Source organism: Panulirus ornatus, chromosome 56 (genome assembly GCF_036320965.1).
Source record: "Panulirus ornatus isolate Po-2019 chromosome 56, ASM3632096v1, whole genome shotgun sequence".
NCBI classification, from domain to species: Eukaryota; Metazoa; Arthropoda; class Malacostraca; order Decapoda; family Palinuridae; genus Panulirus; species Panulirus ornatus.
The window spans coordinates 28,695,390-28,721,431 of record NC_092279.1 but is presented as its reverse complement, the minus strand read 5'-3'; the positions used below and the strand labels follow the sequence as shown (position 1 = coordinate 28,721,431).

The window sequence follows — 26,042 nt, the reverse complement described above, 5'->3', positions numbered from 1 at the left end:
AGAGAGAGAGAGAGAGAGAGAGAGAGAGAGAGAGACTCTACTCGCAACGTTTGCCATGTAAAGTGTTTCTGAGAGCACACGAGGATCAGCCCGCCTTCATCCTCTGCCGTGCTCGTGAGAGCACACGAGGACCTGCCTCGTCCTCGACCGTGGGTCAGGCCGGCCGTGTCCCCTCCACTGCATCACACATGATCTTATCAGCGTCCGCTGGGGCCTACAGGAGCCAGCCAGCCACGGCAATACAGCAACAACCATTACCCTCGCGACTCCCGACTACCGTAATGTACCCCTCCCAAGACCTCGTCTCACTCACACCACCTCCCGGCCGACGCCGCCCCTTATCTTATCTCCCAGCGTCCAGCCTTATCGCCTTCAGGATTTCTGGCCCCCGGCAGCCTGATAAGCTTACAACTGGCCGGATTTAGATAACTACAGTTAGCGATTTCTTCAGGGAAGAACGCGTTACCAGAAGCACTGCAAGCCAACGGACCGTTGTTATATGACGTTACACTGCACCACGGCGCTGCTCCACCGTCAGGACCAGACTGAGCTACAAATTCACCGCTTCACTGCCTGACCAACTTGTATAGCTGTATCACTGCCTCCTCCTCCCACTAGCTGTATTACCACGGAAGGCCTCCTCCCCTGTGTGACTCTACCAAGCAGAGCCTCCGCCCTCCCCTCCCTCCCTTATCCTATAACTCACAAATTTTTTTCTTCACATTTCACTCTCTTAATATTTCTCTATACTCTCAAGATTTAACCAAGGCGTCCACTCCCATCAAATATGGGGCTTAAAAAACAATACACACAGACACACACACACACACACACATATATATATATATATATATATATATATATATATATATATATATATATATATATATATATATATATAACCTAACTCCATGACGCGATGACATATTTTCTTGCGACTGAGGGAAACAATAATTCTACCGTCTATAAATCTTAAGAGAACACAACAACAATTAAGTATGATTAGAAAAATCGAATCAAATACAAATGAAAATAAGAAACACGATCGTTCAAGATCAGTATCATAAGCGAGGCCATAGTACACGAATGGCGCTAGTTAGACTCGTCATGTTCCATTTACTACTGGAGATTGTGGGTCGACTCGTTAGCTTACGTAGTAACTGCGCCAATGATCGTAAAAGTTGTACGGCTGGTTATAATACAGGTTGTACCACTAGTTATGGTACTAGATGTGTACCACTAATAATCGTTGTACATACTACGGTTAGAACTGTGATACTAGTAACTCCAATATGTTAGCGGTACAGAGGCAGGGACGGTCGGTGCTTCACTATGTTAGCGGTACAGAGGCAGGAACGGTCGGTGCTTCACTGTGTTAGCGGCACAGAGGCAGGGACGGTCGGTGCTTCACTATGTTAGCGGTACAGAGGCAGGGACGGTCGGTGCTTCACCATGTTAGCGGTACAGAGGCATGTTAGCGGCACAGAGGCAGGGACGGTCGGTGCTTCACTATGTTAGCGGTACAGAGGCAGGGACGGTCGGTGCTTCACTGTGTTAGCGGTACAGAGGCAGGGACGGTCGGTGCTTCACTATGTTAGCGGTACGGAGGCAGGGACGGTCGGTGCTTCACTATGTTAGCGGTACAGAGGCAGGGACGGTCGGTGCTTCACTGCGTTAGCGGTACAGAGGCAGGGACGGTCGGTGCTTCACTGCGTTAGCGGTACAGAGGCAGGCGGGAACCAGCGGTATTTCAATATTTTTGAGGTACAAAATATAACATTACTGCTTCTCCATAACAGACCACATGTGGGTTAAAGTCGATTGTTTTTTAAACTTAATTAAAAGTACCAGTGAAAGCTGCGGCGAACGCTCGGCTTGGAGGGATTAATTAAAATCTCAGCACGATGCGCAAGTGTACGTCAACACGGTAAACTGTGGGGGGACATCGGTACGTTCCACGACGTACACGGTACACAGACGGGGGGACATCAAAGCTGGCTCCGGTACGTCGACGGTACACAAACGGGACCTCAGTACACTACAGTAGAAGGTGGAAGGTACACCGAAAAGGCATGAGTCGGCTCCACTACATACACGGTACACAAAGGGCAACCCTAAGAAGACGGAGCTACGTCGACGAGGCGATGCAGGCTCCGGTGCGAGGGTACTGGGAGGAAGCCTACGGCCTGAGCACACCAGCTACCCGTCCCCGAGTGACGTACCACCACCATCGCGGCCCGGCATGTGGCGGCGGTCGTGGCCGACGCCAACCAACTCACCCACCGCTAACTAGCGTTGTCACCACACACACAACCCCTCACCCCTTTGATGTCCATCCGCCTACGAAGCCGCCCCCCCCCCCAAACTCCCGTGTGTGTGTGTGTGTGTGTGTGTGTGTGTGTGTGCCTTCCCCTGTACACTAAACGTACACTAAACACCTTCCCTTTCTGACCCACTCGACACCGTAAACACCATCTGCCACCCCACGTACATGAACAACGACTCAACCTTCCCAGCCATCGCTGCTGCCTCACACCTACCTTACACACACACACACACCTCATGACACAGTAAACGGTCGTTCTACTGGATCATTCGGGGTGGTGGTGAGTGAAAGCCACGTGAGAGGGGGAGGGAGGCTACCCACACCACCACAAAGGCATCATTTAACACCCCCGCCCGCCACCAGAACTAAACAAGGTGCAGCACACCACCCTGGGCCACTGCCTGCAGGGGGGTACTGAAAACTAATGGATCTGAGTATGGTAATCCAAGTTAAATGAGGTCCATTTGCCTCACCCACACACACTTCTCCCTGTCAAGTATTGTGGTGTGTGTGTGTGTGTGTGTGTGTTGCGAGAAGAAAAGTTTTACACTTGTGTTGTCCTATCTCTTAAAAATGTGTATCATGTCTTTACTCCCATTTCTGTATGTACCCACATACACACACACACACACACACACACACACACCCTAGCCTAAGCTAGGTACTCATTAATCGACCAACCCCGAGGGATAAAAAGGAATAGCTGGGAAATGACTGTGGGCCGACTGCCGCGCCCAGGATTCGAACCCATGCTGAGTCACGTTCAGTAACATCTGCTACATGGTGTGTGTGTGTGTGTGTGTGTGTGTGTGTGTGTGTGTGTGTGTGTTTCAAAGATGAGTTTTCGGCCTTAGCAAACCTACTAGCCAAGTCCTTCCTCACAGAATGCATATCTGACTACCTACCTCAACCTTCTACATTAAGAGTGAGTTGCTACTACAATACTACCACAACCATCACGTACAGCTTGCCACGCATCCGGAGCCTCCTCGTCAAGCATGGCGCATCTATAACCCTTATATAAACACTTGTTTATCTGGATCTACAACCCTCCTTAAGTGTCATCATAAAAACCCTTTATCAAGAATGGCGCATCTACAAAGGAGTGTATATATATATATATATATATATATATATATATATATATATATATATATATATATATATATATATATATATATATATAACGAGGTGCAGAGCCCAGGTACTACTTTTGTTATCCCCTACCCAAGAAGGGGGCCTCTTCTGCTTCACCAGCCTATCAATAGAATGAAATCTTAACCATTACTCTCCTCCATCATATACCCCTGTAACAGACCATCAGGTCTTCTGTTGTTTGCTCCTGTCATGTAGGCACGGCTGAAGGACCTGCCTACCGCTGATACAAATTCCTGAATTTCATATCTGTAAGAACACTTCACAGTAATACATCAGAAACACTGACCACAGCTCCTGTATTATGGCAAATCTAGTGTACTCGAAGGCTACCGGTGACACGTATGGTTTTTTTTTTTAACTCTAAAAACTAATTCAGGAGGCAAAGGTGATCTCCCGTTTAGAACCAATATCAGAAAGATCAATTTACAGTTATAAAGACTGAACTAATATTTTCCATGATTTACGAGCGCAAAAATCACCTCTTTCATCAAGTTTGTCTTATACAATTACACCAAATCTTTCTTACTGTCTACAAAGCTTCAGGTATTGTACTGTAGACTCTTGGCATTTAATACTGCAGAATGACCCACCTTCCCTCCCTCCGTCTTCCACATCCAACCCACACACGTCACATGCTCCAGAAATGTTACCAACTCAGTCCAATCATGGCCTCAGCACGTCAAAAGGTCATTTTGCTCCAAGTGAAACAACAAACAAGGAAGAAAATGATGGTCACTCGGAGGCTAAAACTCCAGGAGATGACGTGCACCATCGGCGCCCCTTCCTTAGTCTGGCTAGTCCAGCGATGGAGAGAGAGAGAGAGAGAGAGAGAGAGAGAGAGAGAGAGAGAGAGAGAGAGAGAGAGAGAGAGAGAGAGAGTCTATCGTTGTCAAACATCCCCTAATGTTCTACAAGCTTAGTCGAGATTCAGATGAAAAATATCATCAAGATATTAGAGATAAGCTTGACATTTACCCCTAACAGGAGGAAATAAGACATGAGGAAAGAAAGATATATATACACCGTGTGGCGGCGCGCACGCTCTCATCCACCGACACTCCACTGTACCAATCTGTCTGGCTAAAGCATCTCGTCTGTCACGTCTTTTATATTACTTCAGGAGAGTTCCTTCCCGGCGAAAACACTCGCCAAGATAATTCCCCAACGACTTTAATGGTAAATTTAAAGACTCCAGGTACCCTCACACTCAGGGCTGACTCTATGAAAGAGGTCCTTCCAGTCCCCTTAAGCTAAGCATTTTCGCAGTACATGGTAAAGGCCAGAAATGGACGAAAAGGAAATGTGCAAAAAATTCTATTTAAGAAAACCACTTTATAAAGCTGACTGCTTATGTATCCCCCACCACAAGCTAGACCACGCAATACTCTGGCAAGTTGCTGCGTCACATGATTACTGCGTGGCCGCTGGCAACTCAAGGGTGGGCCGTTTTGATAACTGTTTCTTTCCTTACACTTCAAAGCTTTGGAAATCTCTACCTTCTCATGTCTTTCCCATTAACTATGACCTGGCACCCGGCACATTTTAATACACAAATTTTTCACTCCCTACAAAAATCGAAAATGCTTTTCCTTATCTCTTCTTTTTCTCTTTCATAGTCCTCTGTATATTTTAATTAAGGCCCAGCTTTGATGTGGACTTTGGTTCATGACTGGAGCTTCCATATATATATATATATATATATATATATATATATATATATATATATATATATATATATATATATATATATATGCAGATATATATGCAGTGTTGATGCTTATGTGAAAAGTCCTGACTTAAAGAACATTCAGCAGTCAAGACAAAATGCATCCAACATATATACATGCCTGAACAAACGTATATACGCACATACATACATAACATACATACGTACGTACGTACATGCCTAATCCTAAGTGTACATACATGCCTAAAACATTCATGTATACATACATGCCTGAATATACATACAGACATACGTGCCTGAAACTTGTGTCTGACCGCAATGGTCTTTTCACTATATAATTTCTATTATAGCTGCAGAGAACGAATCACCTCATGAGGATTGCACCCGACCTCCCAGCGGTAGCCTCTGCCACAGTTACAACCTGACCGACTGTAGCTTGGTAAGAACGTGGGAGGGAGCAACTCTCGCGTGATCCGAGACAAACTGATGCGAGGGCACACATATTATTCTGTGTGACTAACATTATGTATAAATAACCTTCTAAATATGGGTTGAATGTAATAATTAATTTCGTGTTCAACAGATCATAACAACACATTCTCTTTAAAACACGAACGCTATCATTTTCTTTTCTTCTTTTCTTTAGCCTATCATATCAACGCCATTTTCATATTTTCACTAGAACGTTACTATTTTCTTCATTTCTTCCTCACAGTCCAAGAATGAACTACCATATAACCACGTACCAAGCTCCTTGCCACTGAAACCACCACTACTAATGACCCCATCCATGGAAAACCCAGACATAACAACACACTACGCTGTGCCACCCCTTCCCATTCCTGTGTAACCCACACTAACCCCGGCCATCCCTACACCTGCGATGTGAACCCACATGTCATGCGCAACAAAGACTAATTACCCAGAGCCTCGCCCACGTGCTGTGCCACATAACCATGCCCTACAAACCAGTTCCATCCCAATTTGACAACTTGCCGCAAAAACCTACATTAATTATGATGGTTAAAGCCGATGAAGCAGAACATAACTGCGTGGCTCGCTTCCTAGTTACACACACACACACACCTTACTAGGCTTCAGGAGGGTCAGAATGTGGAGGGGAATGGTGGGTGGCGAACCGCTTCTGTTGGTGATGTGCGAGGGCAAGGAACGGGAGTGAAGGTGGAGCACGATGTACTCATGGATGGTCAGGTGAGGTGACTACGCAGTACGAACGTTAAAGCGGTCGTCCTACGCTACAAGAACGTCAAGGCGGTCGAATCATGAGGTGGAGGGAACGTGATCATGAGGTGACCGAGCCACATGGAACGTGGACCGCCAGTCATCCTGCAATAACATGACTAAGGGAAGCGGAGGAGGTGTTCGTGTACCGAAGGCAGGCATGTGAGGGAGGTTGGTTTACCCTCAAGAAGACCGAGCCGCGAGGCCAACCTCAACTACTGCGAAGCCAAGAGGGACATGGAAGGGATCCTACGTTCCCCAGCGGCGGGTGAGGTTAACTTGCGCCATAGGAGAGGTCGCTGAGGAAGGCGGTGACCCTACCTGACCTCCGTCAATAGACTTGAGTGATCGCAAGTCGTGTACTCTGAGAGCCTCAATCAACACGGCAACCTCGACCAAGTGCGATGCCTTGGGACGATCATACGAGCTGGGGAACGTGAGGTGGCGCTGTTCCCAGGTGGATCTGGGAACCTGTGGATGATCGTACTCCATCACCCAGAGCGACCCCCAGCATCAGCAGGAGGTGGTGTGGTGGGGGTGTTGGCAGGAGGACCGTGAGGAAGGTTGAATGAACTAGGCCGCACCCAAGTCCCCGCCGCTGCTGCTGCTGCTGCTGCTCCAAGAACCGGTCACAAGAGCGTCCTCCCTCCCTGCCTGCCTGCCAGGCCCTCCTTCAACTAACCTCCGCTTTCTACTTCTACCGGCGCCCTGGACGACGGCAAATCCTCCAAAATCTCTCTCGTCTCTCTCTCTCAATCCCTCTGTTTCCCCTTCCTGGCCCATGAATGACCTGACCCCTACATGACCAAACATTAACCCTTTTATGGTCACTCGTGACCGTGATCACTTAATGACCCAACTTGACCCCTCCCGAGACCGAACTGGAATATCATCTGACGCAACTTCAATCACGAAACTTAAGACTCCATATATATATATATCACCTGACCGACGCTCTGTATGGCAGACTTTCACACTCTTCACACCTAACTTGAGCTTGTATAACCCAGTCTGGCTCTTAATCTCTGCATGACCGCCTCCGACACCTGCATGACTCAATTTAAGTCTCTGGATGACCCAGCTTCCTCGTCCGATCATACTTTCTAATACCTCCAACCCTTCACCTGACCCATGTCTATGACATTCATCAATTCTGCATGACCTGTCCTACGTATGACCTCCATCAACCCTGTATGACCTAAAGTGACCTAGTATGACCTAATATAAAACCTGATCGTTGTATACCATCTGACCCTAATACGATAATACCTCACACCTACACGACATCATAGGTGTCTAAATGCCCCGACTATAGAGCTGAAAGTGTACACGACAGACCGATCGTGCGTTTGACTTATCCTGACCATCTACGTACGACCTGAACAGGACGTTGCTCAACCAGACATTTGTATGTAATACACCACATAACACGACCACCACCAAGGAACAAAAAAGTCATACGTGGATGTGACCAAGAGAGTACATGCACACCATGACACATGTCTGGGGGCAGAGAGGGCACACCCTTCTCTACCCTCCATCCCATATGTTCTCTCTCTCTCTCTCTCTCTCTCTCTCTCTCTCTCTCTCTCTCTCTCTCTCTCTCTCTCTCTCTCTCAATCATCCCTGTTCATCGATATTCCAAGTTTCAATATTCTATCCAAGACAAAAACAAATCATGGCTGTACTAAATAATAAACACATCACTTCAAGCAACTAAGGTTCCACAGCTAACATTATCAATAATCAGAGTACCGCAATCAATCATTATAGGTATCTAAGTAGGTACGACAGAGAGATGAATTAATGAACAGCAAAGTCGATAACCACATCTATGTTGCATCAAACAAAACAAAAAAATAGGGACAGAAATCCTACAGAGTAAGGAGTCTATGCACCACACTGTTCTGTACACAGCAGGAAGAGGATAATACAAATCACTTCATAAGAAAACAAGATTCTGAAATGAACACAGCAAAATCCCATTAATAAAACACGTCATTATGGAGGATTAGGTAACTATAGAGTTACGTATCTCCATAGATAGCTAAATCCTTCCTTACCCTGGTCAAACTTCCATACAAACACCTGCTGACATACACTCTCTTTATAACGGAACATTCAATGAACACACGTGGAACTATGGATAAAAGCAAGAGAGATGTTAGAACAGAGTTAAAATGATATCGCCAAAATAAAATGGTCTTATATCTCCTATGCTAGCTGAAGTGGTCTTATATCTCCCATGCTACCTGAAGAAATGATCTTATATCTCCCATGCTACCTGAAGAAATGATCTTATATCTCCCATGCTACCTGAAGAAATGATCTTATGTCTCCCATGCTACCTGAAGAAATGATCTTATGTCTCCCATGCTACCTGAAGAAATGATCTTATGTCTCCCATGCTACCTGAAGAAATGATCTTATATCTCCCATGCTACCTGAAGAAATGATCTTATATCTCCCATGCTACCTGAAGAAATGATCTTATATCTCCCATGCTACCTGAAGAAATCATTTACAAGAGGGAGGTCATTTGACTGTGAACCACTGCCTCCCTCCAGCGGAAGGAGGAGACGGTAACTTAAGAGCTGAGGTCAGAAGGAGTTGAGGAGCTTGACGGCCGTCATGCCTGACACGATGAACAAGACTGGAAGGAGAACTTTCTCCACTCACACTTTACCGTGTTACATGTCACCCACCACTGAGGTGCCACACTGCACACCAAGGACTGCTACATACTGCCCAGGGAACAGCCTAGCTTTACACAAGGCGTCGAGATGACCAAAGTCACCCACGCCAACATCAGGTATCACTCTGGTGTTTTGTGCTATCAGACGAGAGATAGCAAGTGGGTCTGTGGCCAGGTGAACCGGGCCTAAATGCTTCTAAATACTTTAAAAGAACTATCATTTTCCAACGACTCAAGGACAAACAATGACTGAAGGACAAACCATCAGGGCTTCCATTGTATATAAGTTGTTATAAACACACGTCCTACCTGCACCATACCAACCTTACCGGCCCGATAACCTCCACTATCACCGACATGAGCACTTACACACACACACACACACACACTCACACACACACTCACACACACCACACACACACACACACATACACACACACCGTATTATTTCCTGCCCACAGAACCAATCCCTCACCTACCTCCCCATCCCTCACTACTTCCCCTACCAAAGCCTTCTCCTCCTCCTCCTCCCTTCACCACCACCACCCGCTTCCTCCCCACCCTAGCCAGCCAGCGACCAGCGGCAGCGGCCTCCAGTAAAGCTGGGACTTGCTGGCTCCAGCAAGACAAGCCGGCCAAACCTCTGAACTTAGCCAGTGTAGCGGTGGTGCACTTGGAAGACTACACCATCACATCCACTTAGCGAGTGTAACGGTACATTGGGAACATTATACCATCGCATCCACTTAGCGAGTGTGGGGAGGGAGGGGATACAACACTTGGAAGTCTACATCATCACACCCACGCAGCGAGTGTAGAGGTACACACTCCCTGCGTGGCATTCTGAGTGGCAAGGAACATCGAGAATCCGATATTCTGAAAGCCGGCAACTCCCTAAAAACGGCAACATTGGAAAACCTACACCTCCTCCTCACGTCCGGCAAATCTCCCGTAATTAGGACGACACAACCACACCCGCTTGGCAAGAGTAACAGTAAACCTAGAAGACAACGCGACACTCGCTCCTCCTCGCAATCACCACAAGCAAAATGAAGAAGTGATCCAAGTCAATGGCGAGAACCAAGACACGCAAGATTACGTTCTTGTCCTTAATATTCCTGGTGATGATCAGACGTACGTCCTACTCTCTATAACCACAAGTGGGATGGTACGACCCTTAGGTACGACGGCCTAGTCTCTAACCTGGCCCATCGTCATACACCAAGGGTCGCACCGTCGCACATAAGCAAAGGTCGTACCGTCGTACTCAAGCAAGGGTCGTACCGTCGCACTCAAGCAAGGGTCGTACCGACGTACATAAGCAAGGGTCGTACCGTCGTACATAAGCAAGGGTCGTACCGTCGTACATAAGCAAGGGTAGTATCGTCGTATATAAGCAAGGGTCGTACCGTCACGCTGGAGAGGTAATAACTAGAGGGGAAGCATCTTTAACTGTAACACGACACCAGACTCCACGACAGTTACTACAAGACTAAATAAAATAATTCAACATAATAAAATCATAATTCAGTATTATGATGTAACTAAATGCTACCCTTGGATATAAACAGGTAATATAATACAGTAATTTGGTCTTGCTTTACTGGCAATGTTCCTGTAACACGCGTGGGTTCATCATGTAATGCCAGGAAAATGGTGACTATTGTTTACCCCTATCCAACATGCGCGCCCATAACCACCACCAAACCCTATGAACAGGTTCCATATTCTACTCTCTCCTCTCCCCAGAGACCGAAACCTCCTCACCACAAAACCCACATAAAAACACAGCAACGCTTCTCCCCATAAGCTAAATTCACCTTTCCTTCCCACATGGCCACCACTCTGCCCCATTCATCATCTCCATCACCCCATCCTCATCAATCAACACACCACATCTCTTCCTGAAAAGAAGGAAAAAAAAATCTTCCCCTCATCGAACTCTCTACTGCAGCTTCCCTCCCACACACTCACGACTTCTACACCCCCTCCCCATCACTTGCCCCCCCACCCTCCCACCAACCTACGCCACGCCTACCCATGAACCTTCCTACCTTCCCCAACCCCCCACATCCACACCTCAACCCATGAACCCAACACGCACCTCCTCGTCACAGGACGCAACACCACTAACATGAATATGGACACCGTGGGGGAAAAAAACCGTACTCAAAATACATAAATTCCGTCGGGGGTGGTACAGTCTCCTGGGCCCAGCTGCCCAGGGTAATACGGTGTGGCGGGGTTTTACACTATGAGCATCCTCGCCGCAAAGCATGACACTGCGGTACCAAGACGGAGGGATGGAGGGAGGGAGGAGCGTGTGTGAGGGAGAGACACTGTAACATTTCAGGAAGAATTCTCGACGTCTGATCTTCAAAGCTTTGTGTGCTATTTTGAACCTTGATCTCTCTTGCTGTTTCGGAACCTAATTTCAAAAGCTTTGAAAGTCAAACTTAAACCGTAAAAAAAACCTTCGTCGTCGAAAGGGTAGTGTGGGGTTGGTGGGGGGGCCAGAAGGCGAAAGTTTTCCTGAAAATTTTCTTCAAGCTTTAAGTTCTCCGTCCGTGACTCACGAGCGCCGCTTTAAGCTTCTTCCCTGCTACTCAACAACCCAGCTTGGTACACACCGACTCTCAGGCTAGCCAGACTCTGAAGCACTTCCCAGGTCACGTTGACGGCCACATCTACCAATGACACTTGTTACCATTTCATTCCTTTCGTTCATATTTTGATTTCATCTTGCCTCCATGACCGGCCGACGCGCCCGGGCCAGATGGAGCGTGAGGAGGTGGCTGGCGCCACCAGGAGACCCGCGGTGGAACCTTCTAAAGGAACTTGAGGTGAGGTTACCCTCCTGTCCAGCAAGAAACACACACACTCGATCACACGTCTCAGTCCTCACCACCTGGGTACTGGCACCGGTAGACCTAACCAGTGTGAGGGACTGAGGTGAGAGCACTCACTTCCGACAGCTTGCGACGAGATTTTGTCGTCGTTCAAAGACCGGATTAGCGCCTAGTGCTCACCGCAGGTAAACCTTAGGTTACGAAAAGACCCGAGTCGCGTGAGGGTAAGGGTAGTCAAAGCGTCATATGGGTTGGAGATATTGTAGTTTGTCCAGTGAATGCCAGTAAGCCACGTGTGGAAGTGAGAGAGAGAGAGAGAGAGAGAGAGAGAGAGAGAGAGAGAGAGAGAGAGAGAGAGAGAGAGAGAGAGAGAGAGAGAGAGAGAGAGTATGAACATATCAAACCCCGAAGTGAACAAACACAACGGAGAGATCAGTGACATTTCCTAAAAGTGAGGGTGGGGGGGGGGAGGTGGGGTTGCATAAAAGACTTCACAAACAATATAGGACTTGCGGTCTCTGGGAGGCAAGTGTGGCAAGCTAACGAAGCACAGCGGGAGCATCGATCTTATCTTCACCATTAGCCGGCGCATGAAAATAGTGGTATCCCCTAACACCAGCAGCAGAGGCCGCGAGAAACTTGGACTCGATTACCTCAACAGTTTCAAATTTTCCCGACCTATAAAATCTACCAAGTCAATTAACTGCACGTTAAATACGTATATAGATATATATATATATATATATATATATATATATATATATATATATATATATATATATATGACAACATTTCAACTTGTGGGAAGCAGAAGGAGGAGGAGTGGTTTCAGCAGGTGTTGCTAATGGTACACCTGTCGTCAGCACACAAGGGGAGCACCACACACACCACCTTATCATCACATCCATTATCTTGCTACAGGTTTACAATCATCCCTTGTGATGGCAGGTGCATAGGGGAAAACCGGTCATCCGCCAGAAAAACCGGTTACCCGAAGAGCAAAGGAACGTTCTAGAAGGACTACCGACCTCTTCCTCGGGGTCTCATCTGACCTGCCACTAGATGCAGTCCGGATTCGAACCCTGACGGGAGGCTACACACAGTTAATTCCCAACATGGAAGCCAAGAGCAATGTGGGGGGGATTTGGTAAATAAAGACATGTTCTGCTTACCACCCACCTTCTCCGTTTTGAACAAGACGGTACGACGATCCTTGCGTATGTACGATGGCTTGGTCTCTGACCTGACTTTTTGAGAGGGTTAGATCAAATGACTAGGTCGTACCGTCGCGCTCAGGGGGGTCAAACACCCCCCATCCGTCCACGTACTTGCGTTACACACAGTCCTTACACTGTCTCCACAACTCCCTTCTACTTGACTATATCCTCCTTCCATCTAGCGGAAATAACTCACATTTACTGCCACGTCTCCGTTTACACAGAATCCTTCTTTCCTATCCTCTCTCCATCTGTGTAGACACCTTACTGACTATCCTCTCTCCATCTATGTAGACATCTTACTGACTATCCTCTCTCCATCTATGTAGACACCTTACTGACTATCCTCTCTCCATCTATGTAGACACCTTACTGACTATCCTCTCTCCATCTATGTAGACATCTTACTGACTATCCTCTCTCCATCTATGTAGACATCTTACTGACTATCCTCTCTCCATCTATGTAGACATCTTACTGACTATCCTCTCTCCATCTATGTAGACATCTTACTGGCTATCCTCTCTCCATCTATGTAGACACCTTACTGACTATCCTCTCTCCATCTGTGTAGACACCTTACTGACCATCCACACCTTACTGACTATCCTCTCTCCATCCCACTTTCAAGACGCCATCTATACCTTACTATCTCCCATCTATACAGATTAGTTCAGGACACCATTACAGTTCAGCGGCAGATTAACTTGGCCACACACCATCAGGTTATCTCTCCCACCCAACCACAAGACCCGCCCGGGTGCCCCTCTGGATCCCATCACCCACCCAGGTGCTCTTGGGCTGTCCCAGGAGGACCTGGGCGGAGCACCCGCCACCCCTCCTACGGCTCTATATGCTACCTGCTGTACCTCCCTCCCCCTCCCCCTCCCTACGGGCCACAGCTGTACCTCACCCCCCTCCCTAAGGGCCACAGCTGTACCTCACTCCCCTCCCCCCACGCCATGAAGGCCGTGCTGCAGGAGGCACAGCTGCACCAGATGTCCTCGTATGTCTTCGCCGTGCACACAGCTGTGAACAGTGCTCCTCCTCCTCCTGCTGCCGTCTCCTTAATGAAAACATATCCTGCTGAGCAGGCAGCGGGGCCCGGCTCATGAAGACATCACGGGCCCTCCCCAGCGTGTTCCACGACATCTGGGGACGGAGGATATCAGGGGACGGAGGATATCAGGGGACGGAGGATATCAGGGGACTGAGGAAATCAGGGGACTGAGGATATCAGGGGACTGAGGATATCAGGGGACTGAGGATATCAGGGGACTGAGGATATCAGGGGACTGAGGATATCAGGGGACTGAAGATACAGGGGACTGAGGATATCAGAGGACTGAAGATATCAGGGGAATTGGGCTATCAAGGGACGATGGGTGTCAGAGGTCTTAGGATATCAGGGGAATGAGGGTACCTGAGGTCTTAGGATATCAGAGACTAAAGGATATCGAGGTCTTACGATAGCAAAGGATTTTGGATATCATGCATCAGGACATCAAAGGATTTAGGATATCATGTATTAGGATACCAAAGGATTTAGGATATGTATTAGGATACCAGGGGATTTAGGATATCTGACGTACTAGGATATTAGGGAACGCGAGATACCTACTACAAGACGCCTAGTACTATACTATCTTGCGTACATCCTAGTTTGAACGCTCGACCCCCGAGAGTAAGACGGTACGACCCTTGGCTACAAATATGCCTATAGTTATAATACATGACACACGAATAATAATAATAGTACATGACGCATGAACTGTGAATGCGTATAATAATAATAGTACATGACGCACGAACTGTGAGAACTACAGAGCGTACAATAACGCCTCCACACGAACGCATAACCCGACACCATGAAATGAGATTACGGGTTGTACCCATTCGCGTACCATCTGAGCACTGCAAGGATACGTGCAGCACCAAGCAATGCACGCAAGGATACGACCAGGACTAACGTTAAGGCCCGTCGCTTCAATGCATCGCTTCCGTACACGACTTGAAAGCAAAAATGCGTATGTGATTAACGAGAGAGAGAGAGAGAGAGAGAGAGAGAGAGAGAGAGAGAGAGAGAGTAATACGATTAACACGAAAACACATATGCAGATTGTAATGAACATCAGACTGACATGATCAGCTGATATGATAAAGGGGCTGTTAATGATAAGAAGAAACACCACTTAGTAAACACGAGGCAAAATAAACATAAAATTCATGAACTCACATACAAGACGTGACAACACTAACAATAAACATTAACCTTATTAATACAAAACAATAAATTACCAAACGTGTGTTTATACTTTTAACCTAACCCTTGATAACAACACAGGTGGCACCCAAAGATCATGATATAAACTCGTTATCCAATAATACCCCTTGTGCTCTGAACCCCATCTGCACCCTTAGAAAACGTAGTGTCTGACCTTACATGACCAATCAATTACATTTTCAAGCTAATGACTCGTAGCAGTCTAATGGCCTACTAGCAGCTCCAGGTCATCCACCTCATAATACATCCGAGGCCATCGCTATAACAGCGTTGTTCACGAGTAAACAGCTGAAGGAGAGAGAGTGTAGCGAAGGATAACACAGTGCCAGGGACCCACCACACACACAAGTTCCGCCCAGACAAGTCCCTTGGTGGCCACCCCCTTCAACGCCGGTGCCCCCCACAACCCCCCGTCAACTCCCGCCCGACACTGAATACGACGAATTCAGATAATTAACATCGAGAGCGAACATAACAGCAGTCAATTAACACGAATACGCCACCATACACCAATCAACTAGACGTCTAGGGTGAATATAAGGAGAAAATCACCGACGAAAAATATAATTTAACTAATCAACCCCAGGCAGTCCATACGTCATCAATCAACAGACACACACGACACACCATTGACCAATCAGTGCTGAGAACGTTCATGCCGTCAACCAATCAGTGCTAAGAACGTTCATGCCGTCAACCAATCAGTGCTGAGAACGTTCATACCATCAACCAATCACTACTGACTTTGAGTATCTACGCAACCCATCAACGAAAAACGAAAATTCTCAAAGAAAAAAAAAAGGACGCCAAGAACTGAATGCATAATCAGCCAATCACCGCCGAGACTGAATATGCCATCGCTAACCAATCAACGCCGAGATCAGCTGAGGTAGCAGCCAATATACAAACCACACACACACACACATTTATTTGTTACATTATGAGACTAACATACAAAAATAATTGCCATTAAAATCTTTAAATAAGCAACAAAGTCAATCATCGAAGAATATGAAATAGTGTAACTGAGATCACAAGGGAAAGACACCTCATATGCCGTCCATACAGAACCTATACGAACAGACAACCATCCACTGACCTCATATCCAGCATATATATAACCATCCACAACAGTAATACAAAGTACACACAACCATACGAGTACATGTATAACAAGCAACCAAGACGACAGTGTGTGTACACATGATCACCTAGGAAGGTTGTTAAAATTACATACAACCATCCAGGACGACTGTATGGAGTACATACAACCATCCGGGACGACTGTATGGAGTACATACAACCATCCAGGACGACCGTATGGAGTACATACAACCATCCAGGACGACTGTATGGAGTACATACAACCATCCAGGACGACTGCATGGAGTACATACAATCATCCAGGACGACCGTATAAAGTACATACAACCATCCAGGACGACTGTATGGAGTACATACAACCATCCAGGACGACTGCATGGAGTACATACAATCATCCAGGACGACCGTATAAAGTACATACAACCATCCAGGACGACTGTATGGAGTACATACAACCATCCAGGACGACTGCATGGAGTACATACAACCATTCAGGACGACGGTATGGAGTACATACAACCATCCAGGACGACCGTATGGAGTACATACAACCATCCAGGACGACTGTATGGAGTGCATACAACCATCCAGGACGACTGTATGGAGTACATACAACCATTCAGGACGACCGTATGGAGTACATACAACCATCCAGGGCGACTGTATGGAGTACATACAACCCTCCAGGACGACTGTATGGACAACCATCCAGGACGACCTATGGAGTACGTATAACCATCCAGGATGACTACATGAAGTACACACAACCATCCAGTCACATTACTAGACATAACCCACCAATGCAATCTACCTGTAACAGTCAACTTTACAGCAAGGGAAAAGAATTGCCCATAATTCATTCATAAAATATAACCAGGTTACTTTAAGTGGCAGAGGACAAGAATGAAACCTTCCAACGTTACGCAGGGAAAATATACTCGATTTAAGAGATGATGGCACCGGTACGCACGCACTGGTACGCACTGGAGTGGCTTACATCCGCACCAGTACACACTAGTGGCGTATATATGCATCGCTACGCAATGAATCGACGTCCACACGCACTGTTACGCTCTGGTGTCCATATACACAGGTACGCACTGAATTGGCATCCACACGCACTTAACTGGCGTCTACATGCAGTGGTAAGGACTGAAATGACGTCCACACACTGGTAGGCACTGAACTGGCATGGGTAGGTATGCACTGAATTTACGTCCATACACACACACACATACACACACACACACACACACACACACACACACACACACACACACACTGGTGTGCACTAAATCAAAATGGTTATGCACTAAAAATACGAGTGGTGTATGCCCACACACACTATAAATAAGTATGCATTAATGACATATGACACTAGAACAGGAAGGAAAGTTTTGTGAAAAGTCAATGACAACAACAGACCCAACACAAGGCGAGGTGACCGAATCGGAGATGGTGGGGTGGGGACCACATACATATGTTAGGGATAACCGGAAGAAGGATTGTATGTATCCCTAGCATGAAATAAGAACGGCTATGAAAATCGTAATTCAATCCACAGTGAATGGCGATTAAGTAGGATCATAAACAGTGATAAGCAACCCCCCCCCCCCCCCCAACGCACTGACTGGCCACACAACCAGCACAGACGCTCTGGAAAGAAAGACAACAAGAAAGACACAGCAAGAAACACACAGGGACTCAGACGCACGCAACCTGGGTTGACATACCGACATCTTCATGGAAGGTACAGACATGACGGACTGGAAACAAAGACAACACCCGGCTAAGACAAAATACGTAACAATAAGAAAAAAAAATTGGGCCCCGAGACTTAACAGACACGGCCATGAAGACCGAATACGACCCACATAAGACAATGAAAGGATGTGGACACAGAAGACTTAACAGAGAAGGCCATGAAGACAGATATAACCCACACAAGGCAGAATGAAAGGATGCGGACACAGAAGACTTAACAGACAAGGCCATAACGACAGAATACCATCCATATAAGGCAGAATGAAAGAATGCGGACACAGAGTAACAGACAATGCCAGAAAGACAGAAATCGTTACACAAGACAAAGGGGGACGACGGAGGGGGGGGGGGGTGGCACGCAGAAAGAAAAAACACCAATAAGGACCCATTTCGATAACTATGCCAAACACTGGTCATAAGATGGCAACATTCAACAGGAAACATTGAAACAAACTGAGAGACGCTGAAATTACACTCTAGACGAAATGGGGGGGAAAAAAAACGAAGTTACACATCAGAATACACAGATGGACCCAGGTTGCAACACATCAGGGTAGACAAATACGGACACAGCGAGAGAACGAGACAGGCAAGTACACACACCGAGATTGATGGAGACAAACATGCACAAAGATACAATAAGACGTAATCAAACACACCAGGACAAACAAAACAAGGGTGTAGGAACTTAATACACAGCAACATACACTAAGACAAAAAAAATACGCCCCAAAATGAGACCAATTAGGAAATTAGGACCAAAAATCACGAAGCATACAACAACTGATACTCCACTAAGATCCACCCAGTCAGGACCAACACAGAGAGAATAACGCACCACCGGTTTCCGCCCGACACATTTCCTGGAAATTACAGTTAACACCCGCCAAACACGACGCACCACCTACCTACCTACCAGGCCTTAAATAAAATACCCCAGGCTCGTCTGAAACGTATAACCTCCCGCGATTAACATAAGACGTATCAAAATTACCAATGCAGGATACTGTGTTAATACAATGGGGGTGTTGTCATGAGCCAGCACGTGGGTACTAAGTAATGCTGTTATCCCGGTGTCTCACGTCCTTCACACATGATCACACCAAATGATTCCGAATCAGTCGTCTGCTTCACAAGGCTGCTATTGCGATCCTGTCCTAAAAAAAAAAAATCAAAATATAAGGAAAGATCACATTCTTTTTTTTTTTTAACGAATCCTGAACGTTTACTTTCCATATGTTTAAGCACCACTTGATAATTGCACATTTCTACAGTTCACCATAAACAGCGGTAATTCATGCTTGCTGACTGCATATATCAATACCCCCATCCCCAATAAGACGCGAGTGGGTAACAAAACATAAAAAAAAAAAAAGCGTCTGCTTACCGGCTCCACTGGTCCAGCCACCAGACATGCGGTGTCCGGGGGTGACGTGGAGGCGGGGTAGCTGCTAGTGGTGGTGGGCGGGGAAGCCTCCCTCACACCCCCGAACCACTCACTGTTCAACTGACGACCACACCAGCAGCCCTCATCAAGCAGTGAGTGCACAGGGTATTAAACAGCTGTCTGCACCACGTGCCTCATGATTAAACACAGCCTGCCAACATTATATCCTAGCTAGGCTGGCTAGATAGCGCACATGTCGCAAACCTCACCAGCCTGTATTGAGTTGTAAATTTCGCGAGGCTAGCCTATCCCTTCCTCCACGATTGCATCACAAAACAAATATAGCTCATTTTATCCCTGTGCTGGAAATAGAAAATACAGTGACAGTGAACATTAAAGAATGGATATCAAAATTTCGTACAGCTTGAGGGGACATTAATACAGTAGGGTGTAGTAAGAGAAACGTAAAGGCCGGATGTACGAAGCATGTGGCATCTCGCTCGGTACTCCCAGTCAACAGTAGTATGGCGAGGACCACTCCCGAGACCAAGTGCCAATTCGTAAATATAATTCCAAAGGTATTTACACTCTATTTCATAATATAACACCTTGCAGGTGTTACGTCGAGAGTTAAGGGTATAAACGTACGGAAATAACCTGCACGAAATCAATCCTGTCACTCAAATTAAATCGAAGATAAAAGACAGATGATATCTCAAGATGATGTCATCGTTGAGCATGTGACGTCACACCGCAGGCGCGAGATGTGCTCAGACGATTGCCTCATGTACGAGAACCCCGCGCACTTCCCTCCTTGACACAGTGACACCGTAAATGAACAATGGTACATCACGGTATGGTTTTCGTACCGCTGTATAATGCCAACCATTGCACAGCAGAGATATGATAATATTGGCACACAAGGCATGGATATCATAAATGTTTGATCCTACGCCACACGTTAAGACTACAGCTACACACATCCACTAGCCTAGTCAGCGAGGGGGACTGTCACGTTTGTTGAAGCTCTCTCCTCCTTAAACATGCCCCTCAAGACTCCACGCCATCCTCCTGCCACTAATATATCAGGCCACCAAGAAGGCAGCAGCTCCTTTGTTCACTTGATATCCTGAGAGATGGAAACACAGGGCCGCGGTGACAAAACTAGGCGCGGCCCACGCATGCGCACTGAAAGCAGGGCCACGCAGAGACGCACCACCAGGCGCGCTCCAAGTGCAGTCCAGCCGTGCAATTTACTCAGTACATCCTAACCACTTAATATATTATTGCTGTGTATGTATCATGAGGCAAGATGAACTAATAACAAAGGATAAGGAAGACTAAAAAAGTAAACAATTAACTGCTAATTGTTGTCAACGCTGAAAAGTTTAATCCAGCAGCAGCTGGGAAAACGAAGCATTATTCCTTTATGCTAAAACTCTGAAAGGTAAACACGACAGCTTTTTTCCCCAGTAGAGTAGAAAGCTGCAGTAATCGATGGCCGGGTGTTGGTGCAGCAAAAGCCTACCTCTCCATCGTTATTACATCCTTCAAGCTTGTCTAGTCCCTATTTTCATTATACCCTCCAACAGTACACTGAATAAATCAAAACTCCCGCTTTGTTTCGTATTACAAAGCTCATATTGCGTTCACACCCACGGCTATCAACAGTGTCATAACAGTTAGTGGGAATATATATATACCGTTGTAACAGCTGTTACTGTAACAGGGAGAGGATCGCCATGCCTAGTGGCAAGCGCGGTGACGTTTGGTATTGAACATGTAAACTGTATTGGAGTTCATCCATTATTCTCTAGTTTAACTGATGTCTCCCTCTGAAGGGGGTTATAAGGGGGGGTTATTGTGGGCCAGAGTTTGAGTCGACGAGGGCTTCCCCTAAAGGCCTAGGGCGGGGGGGAGGGTAAGTAGGTGGGTTAATGTTCTTGGGAGTTGGATGTGTCGGCCTGTCAGTGTAGACAGATCCACAGGGGTAAGGGACGGTCGATGTGCTATCACCAAGGCCAGTCGAGGAGCCAACAAGGATGCGGAACAAACAGGAAGACAAACCCAGTGGGCGTGCCATCAGCCACATTAACAGTTTGCCCGCCAGACAGTTACCCTCACGAAGCTAACAAGCCATCACTGACCTGCTGCCATCATCACCAACAGGAAGAGGGGCTACGCTTCGCCTGCTCTTCACCCGACGTACGTTTCCAGGTAGGAGAGGGGTGGAGGGTGGTGGTGGGGAACACACACAACTGTCTCTCGTATCGTTCTGAGGCGGATTTTCTGAAGTACCGCAAGAATTCGAGAACATTAATCACATCGACGTTCTGATCAACCCTTCAACTCTCATACAGACGAGTACTGACGTAAAACCGTCAGCTTCAACAGTTACTATGGTGAAATAAAAAGCCATAAAATATCCCCCTCCTCCACTAGGGCACAAGCTTACGACGCCCCCACACCCGTACTTAGGATACAGCGTCACTAGATGTGCTTACATGCGGAGGGCGAGATGACACTGCTGACGATGGAAGCCCTCGATATCCTCCTACTCTCACCCCACCCTACGTCCTGTCCTGGCTACCCACCCAAGCGTGTCTTCAACACTCCCAAACACTCGTGGAAATTTCCTTCCAATAAATTTCCAGTGTTCTAACCACACACACACACAAACAAAAATCATAAAAGGAACAGCATTAAATATAATTCTAGACGTGGTATCAAGTCTTGTGAGGGTATAATATTAGTGCTGGGAGGCTTTCCACAGCTCAAGACTCCCAGGGGATGTTGTTACAGTAGACCCCAACCTCGGTAACGGAACCTTCGTTCTGCCAAGAGACCGGCCCTAGTGATGACTTTAACAAAAATTCGTATGTCATTGGAGAGTTTTACTCTAAAGTGACTGAAGTAGTAAAGGTAAGATACGACCAACATAAACGTACAAGACGTAGCTCTACGGATCAAATGTCTCCCTCCGGTAACTCGTCGCTATAACAAACAGGTCGGGGCGAGCGCTGCCGTGATGCCATCTGGAGAGTCTCCACTATACCATGGGTCGGCCGCCCTCAAGACCCACGCTGCCTCCTACACTAACTCAGGAGATTTAATCCCCAGGTAAACTACAAAATACAATGGAAAACCTACAGAGATAAAGCTTTAAGTGCATCAATTGTTGAAATTAAGATTGGCTGGCAACCTAAAGGCAGGTGGGGGCAATACTGGAAAACTGTAAATTGCCAAACAGTAAGCTAAAGATGTTATCTACCCTTTTTTGATTTGGAAAGAGCTTCGTTAGCTTTGATGACTGGTGTGTAAATCCCAAGGTTTCTGGCCTGGTGAAGGCGTCGTGAGTGTATAGCCAACTGGTCCCGAAGTCTCTGAAGACCAAGCGGGTTTTATGGGAACGAGGTAAGTGTTGATGCCCCGACCCGGCCCTGCCCTACGAAAGGGGTGTGAAAAGACCGGACACACGTGAGATCACATACACTTCAACCATCATCCCCCTGACAACACATTACACATTATGTCTATACCAGTGTTTACATGTGATATCCACACACACACACACACACACACACACACACACATATATATATATATATATATATATATATATATATATATATATATATATATATATATATACACGTTCACACTCAGTCTCTAGCCGTCATGAGTAATGCACCGAAACCACAGTTCCCTTTCCACATCCAGGCCCCACAGACCTTTCAATGGTTTACCCTAGACGCTTCACGTGCCTTGGTACAGTCCATTGACAGCACGTCGACCCCGGTATACCACATAGTTCCAATTCACTCTATTCCTTGCACGCCTTTCACCCTCCTGTATGTTCAGGCCCCGATCGCTCCACATCTTTTTGACACCATCCTTTAGCCTCTAATTTGGTCTCCCCGTTCTATATGCTCCCTCCACTTTGGATAGATATATCTTGTCAGCCTTTTTTCACTCATTTTCTAAACATGTCCAAAACATCTCAGCATACCCTCTACTGCTCTCTAAATCACAATTTCAACTACTACATATTCTTCTTATCCTTCCATTATTTACGCGATCAAACCTTGTACCACATGTCGTCCTCAAACATTTAATTTTCAACACTTCCGTCCTCCTCCGCACAGCCTTATCTATATCACATGCCTCGCAAACGTATAATATTGTTAGAACTATTATCCCTTCAAACATCCATTTTTCCCCATCCAGACAACGCTCTCCTTTAACACTTTCTTTAGCGCTTCCAGAACCTCTGCCCCCTCACCCACCCTATGTCTCATTTCCGCTTCCATGGTTTCATGTCCATCCCAGGTATCTAAAACACTTCAATTCCTCCAAGTTTTTTTTTTTTTCCCATTCAGACTCACACCCCAACTAATCTGTCCCTAAATCCTACTAAATCTAACAACTTTACTTTTATCCACATTTACTCTCAACTTCCTCCTTTCAAACTCCCAAACTCACTCACTAACTTCTGCAGTTTCACACTTGAATCCGCCAACAGTGCTATATCATTAGAAAACAACTGACACGCTTCTCAGACCTTCTCATCCCTCACAGTCTACAACTCGTCCCTTCCTTCAAGACTCTCCAATCTACCTCCCTCATCATCCTAATCCATGAACAAATTGAACTATGGTGACATCAGACACCCTTGCCGCAGTCTAATCTTCATTTGAAACGAATCACTCTTCTCTCTTCCAACTCGTACACATATCTTACATCCTTGCTAAAAACATTTCACTGCTTCTAGTAGCTTTCCTTCCAAACCGTATATCATAAAGACCTTCCACAAGGCATCTCTATCAACCCTATCATGTTTCCCCCAAGTCCATAAATGCCACATACATATCCAGATGTTCCTATAAGTATTTCTCACACATTTCTTAGTGCAAATATCTGATCCACAAACCCTCTTCCAATTCTGAAACTACTGTGTTCCTCCCCAATCCGAGGCCCTATACGTGCTTTCACCCTCTCAATCAATACCCTGCCATACAACTTCCCAGGTATATTCAATAAACTTATACTTCTGTACTTTGAAAACTCATTTTTATACCCACTGCCTTTATACAATGGCATTACGCCAATCCTCAGGCGCTTCACCACTGAAAATCCTTACCAACAACATAACAACACAGTCACCTACTTTCTTAGTAAATTCAACAAAAAGACCATCCACTACAAAATGCCTTGCCACATTTCATCTTACGCAAGGCTTTCACCACCTACTCTCTCTTCAACAAATCACCCTCCATGACTGTTCCACTTCGCATACCATTCCGACTCCGACTCAAACAATCTACATCTGCCAATCTATAATCAAACACATTCAACAGTCCTTACATAATACTCACTCTATCCTCTCATTACCTGATGTTACTTCCCTTTCACCCCTTTCGCAGATGTTTCCATTTGTTCTCTTGCGTTTCGCACATTATTTACCTTAATCCAAAACATCTTATTGTCCTTAAGTTTGCTGATACTCGCTCCCCATAACTTTAAGTTGACCTCTTTTTCAACCCCTGCACCTTCCTCTCGACCTCCTGCCGCTTTCTCTTACATGTCCCCCAATCATTTGCACTCCTTCCCTGTAAGTGTCGTTTAAACAACTCTCTTTTTAACTCGCACCTTTAATTCATCCCGCAACTCACTACCCTTTCAAATATGCCCGTCTCCAACCTTCCGCATGCCACATGCATCTCTTGCTCATGCTATAACCGCCTCTAAACAATTACCTTCCGTTCCTTAGCCACGCTCCTTACTTCATCTACTCGCACCTTTTGTCATTCTATACCCAATACCTCCTAGCATTTCTTCACGGAAGTCTCTTTTTCAAGCTCATTTACTCTCACCCCTCTCTTCTCACCGACATTTTTTCCTCGTTTCCGAAAACCCTCTACAAACCTTTATACTCTCCTCCACAAGAGTGATCAGACATCCCATCCATCAATTGCAGCTCTCAGTACATTTACATACCAAAGTCTTTTCTACGCCTGTCAATTAATATGTATCCAATAATGCTCGCTGACCATCTCCCCTACTCACATACGCATACTCGTGTAAGTTCCTCTTTTTTGAATCAGGTATACCCAATCACCAGTCCTTTTTCTGCACACAATTCTACAAGCTGTCCACCATTTCCGTTCATAACAATGAATACCCCACCCCACGTCCCTCAATTATACCCTCAACACTCTCTCTCTCTCTCTCTCTCTCTCTCTCTCTCTCTCTCTCTCTCTATATATATATATATATATATATATATATATATATATATATATATATATATATAAGGGGTCCATGGGCAA

General features: G+C 46.1%; 1 protein-coding gene and 1 long non-coding RNA gene across 17 annotated transcripts in view; both read right to left on the bottom strand.

Moving 5' to 3' along the window:
* The window catches only part of LOC139766043 (muscleblind-like protein 1), a 1,286,706-nt gene that overhangs the window by 804,631 nt on the left and 456,033 nt on the right, over positions 1-26,042 (bottom strand). The window contains exon 1 of one of the 16 annotated variants that reach the window (XM_071694173.1): positions 20,705-20,900. The exons of 14 other annotated variants lie outside the window; for them this stretch is intronic. The gene's annotated coding sequence lies outside the window, so the exon portion shown is untranslated. Of the gene's footprint in view, positions 1-19,320; positions 19,344-20,704; positions 20,901-26,042 lie in introns of those variants that run through there. One more of the 16 variants, XM_071694175.1, reaches the window with a different exon arrangement.
* LOC139765784 (uncharacterized) lies at positions 12,258-14,021 on the bottom strand. The gene is made up of 2 exons (XR_011716736.1): positions 13,771-14,021; positions 12,258-13,542 (listed from the first exon to the last, which is right to left on the bottom strand). It is a non-coding gene; the product is annotated as an uncharacterized lncRNA (long non-coding RNA).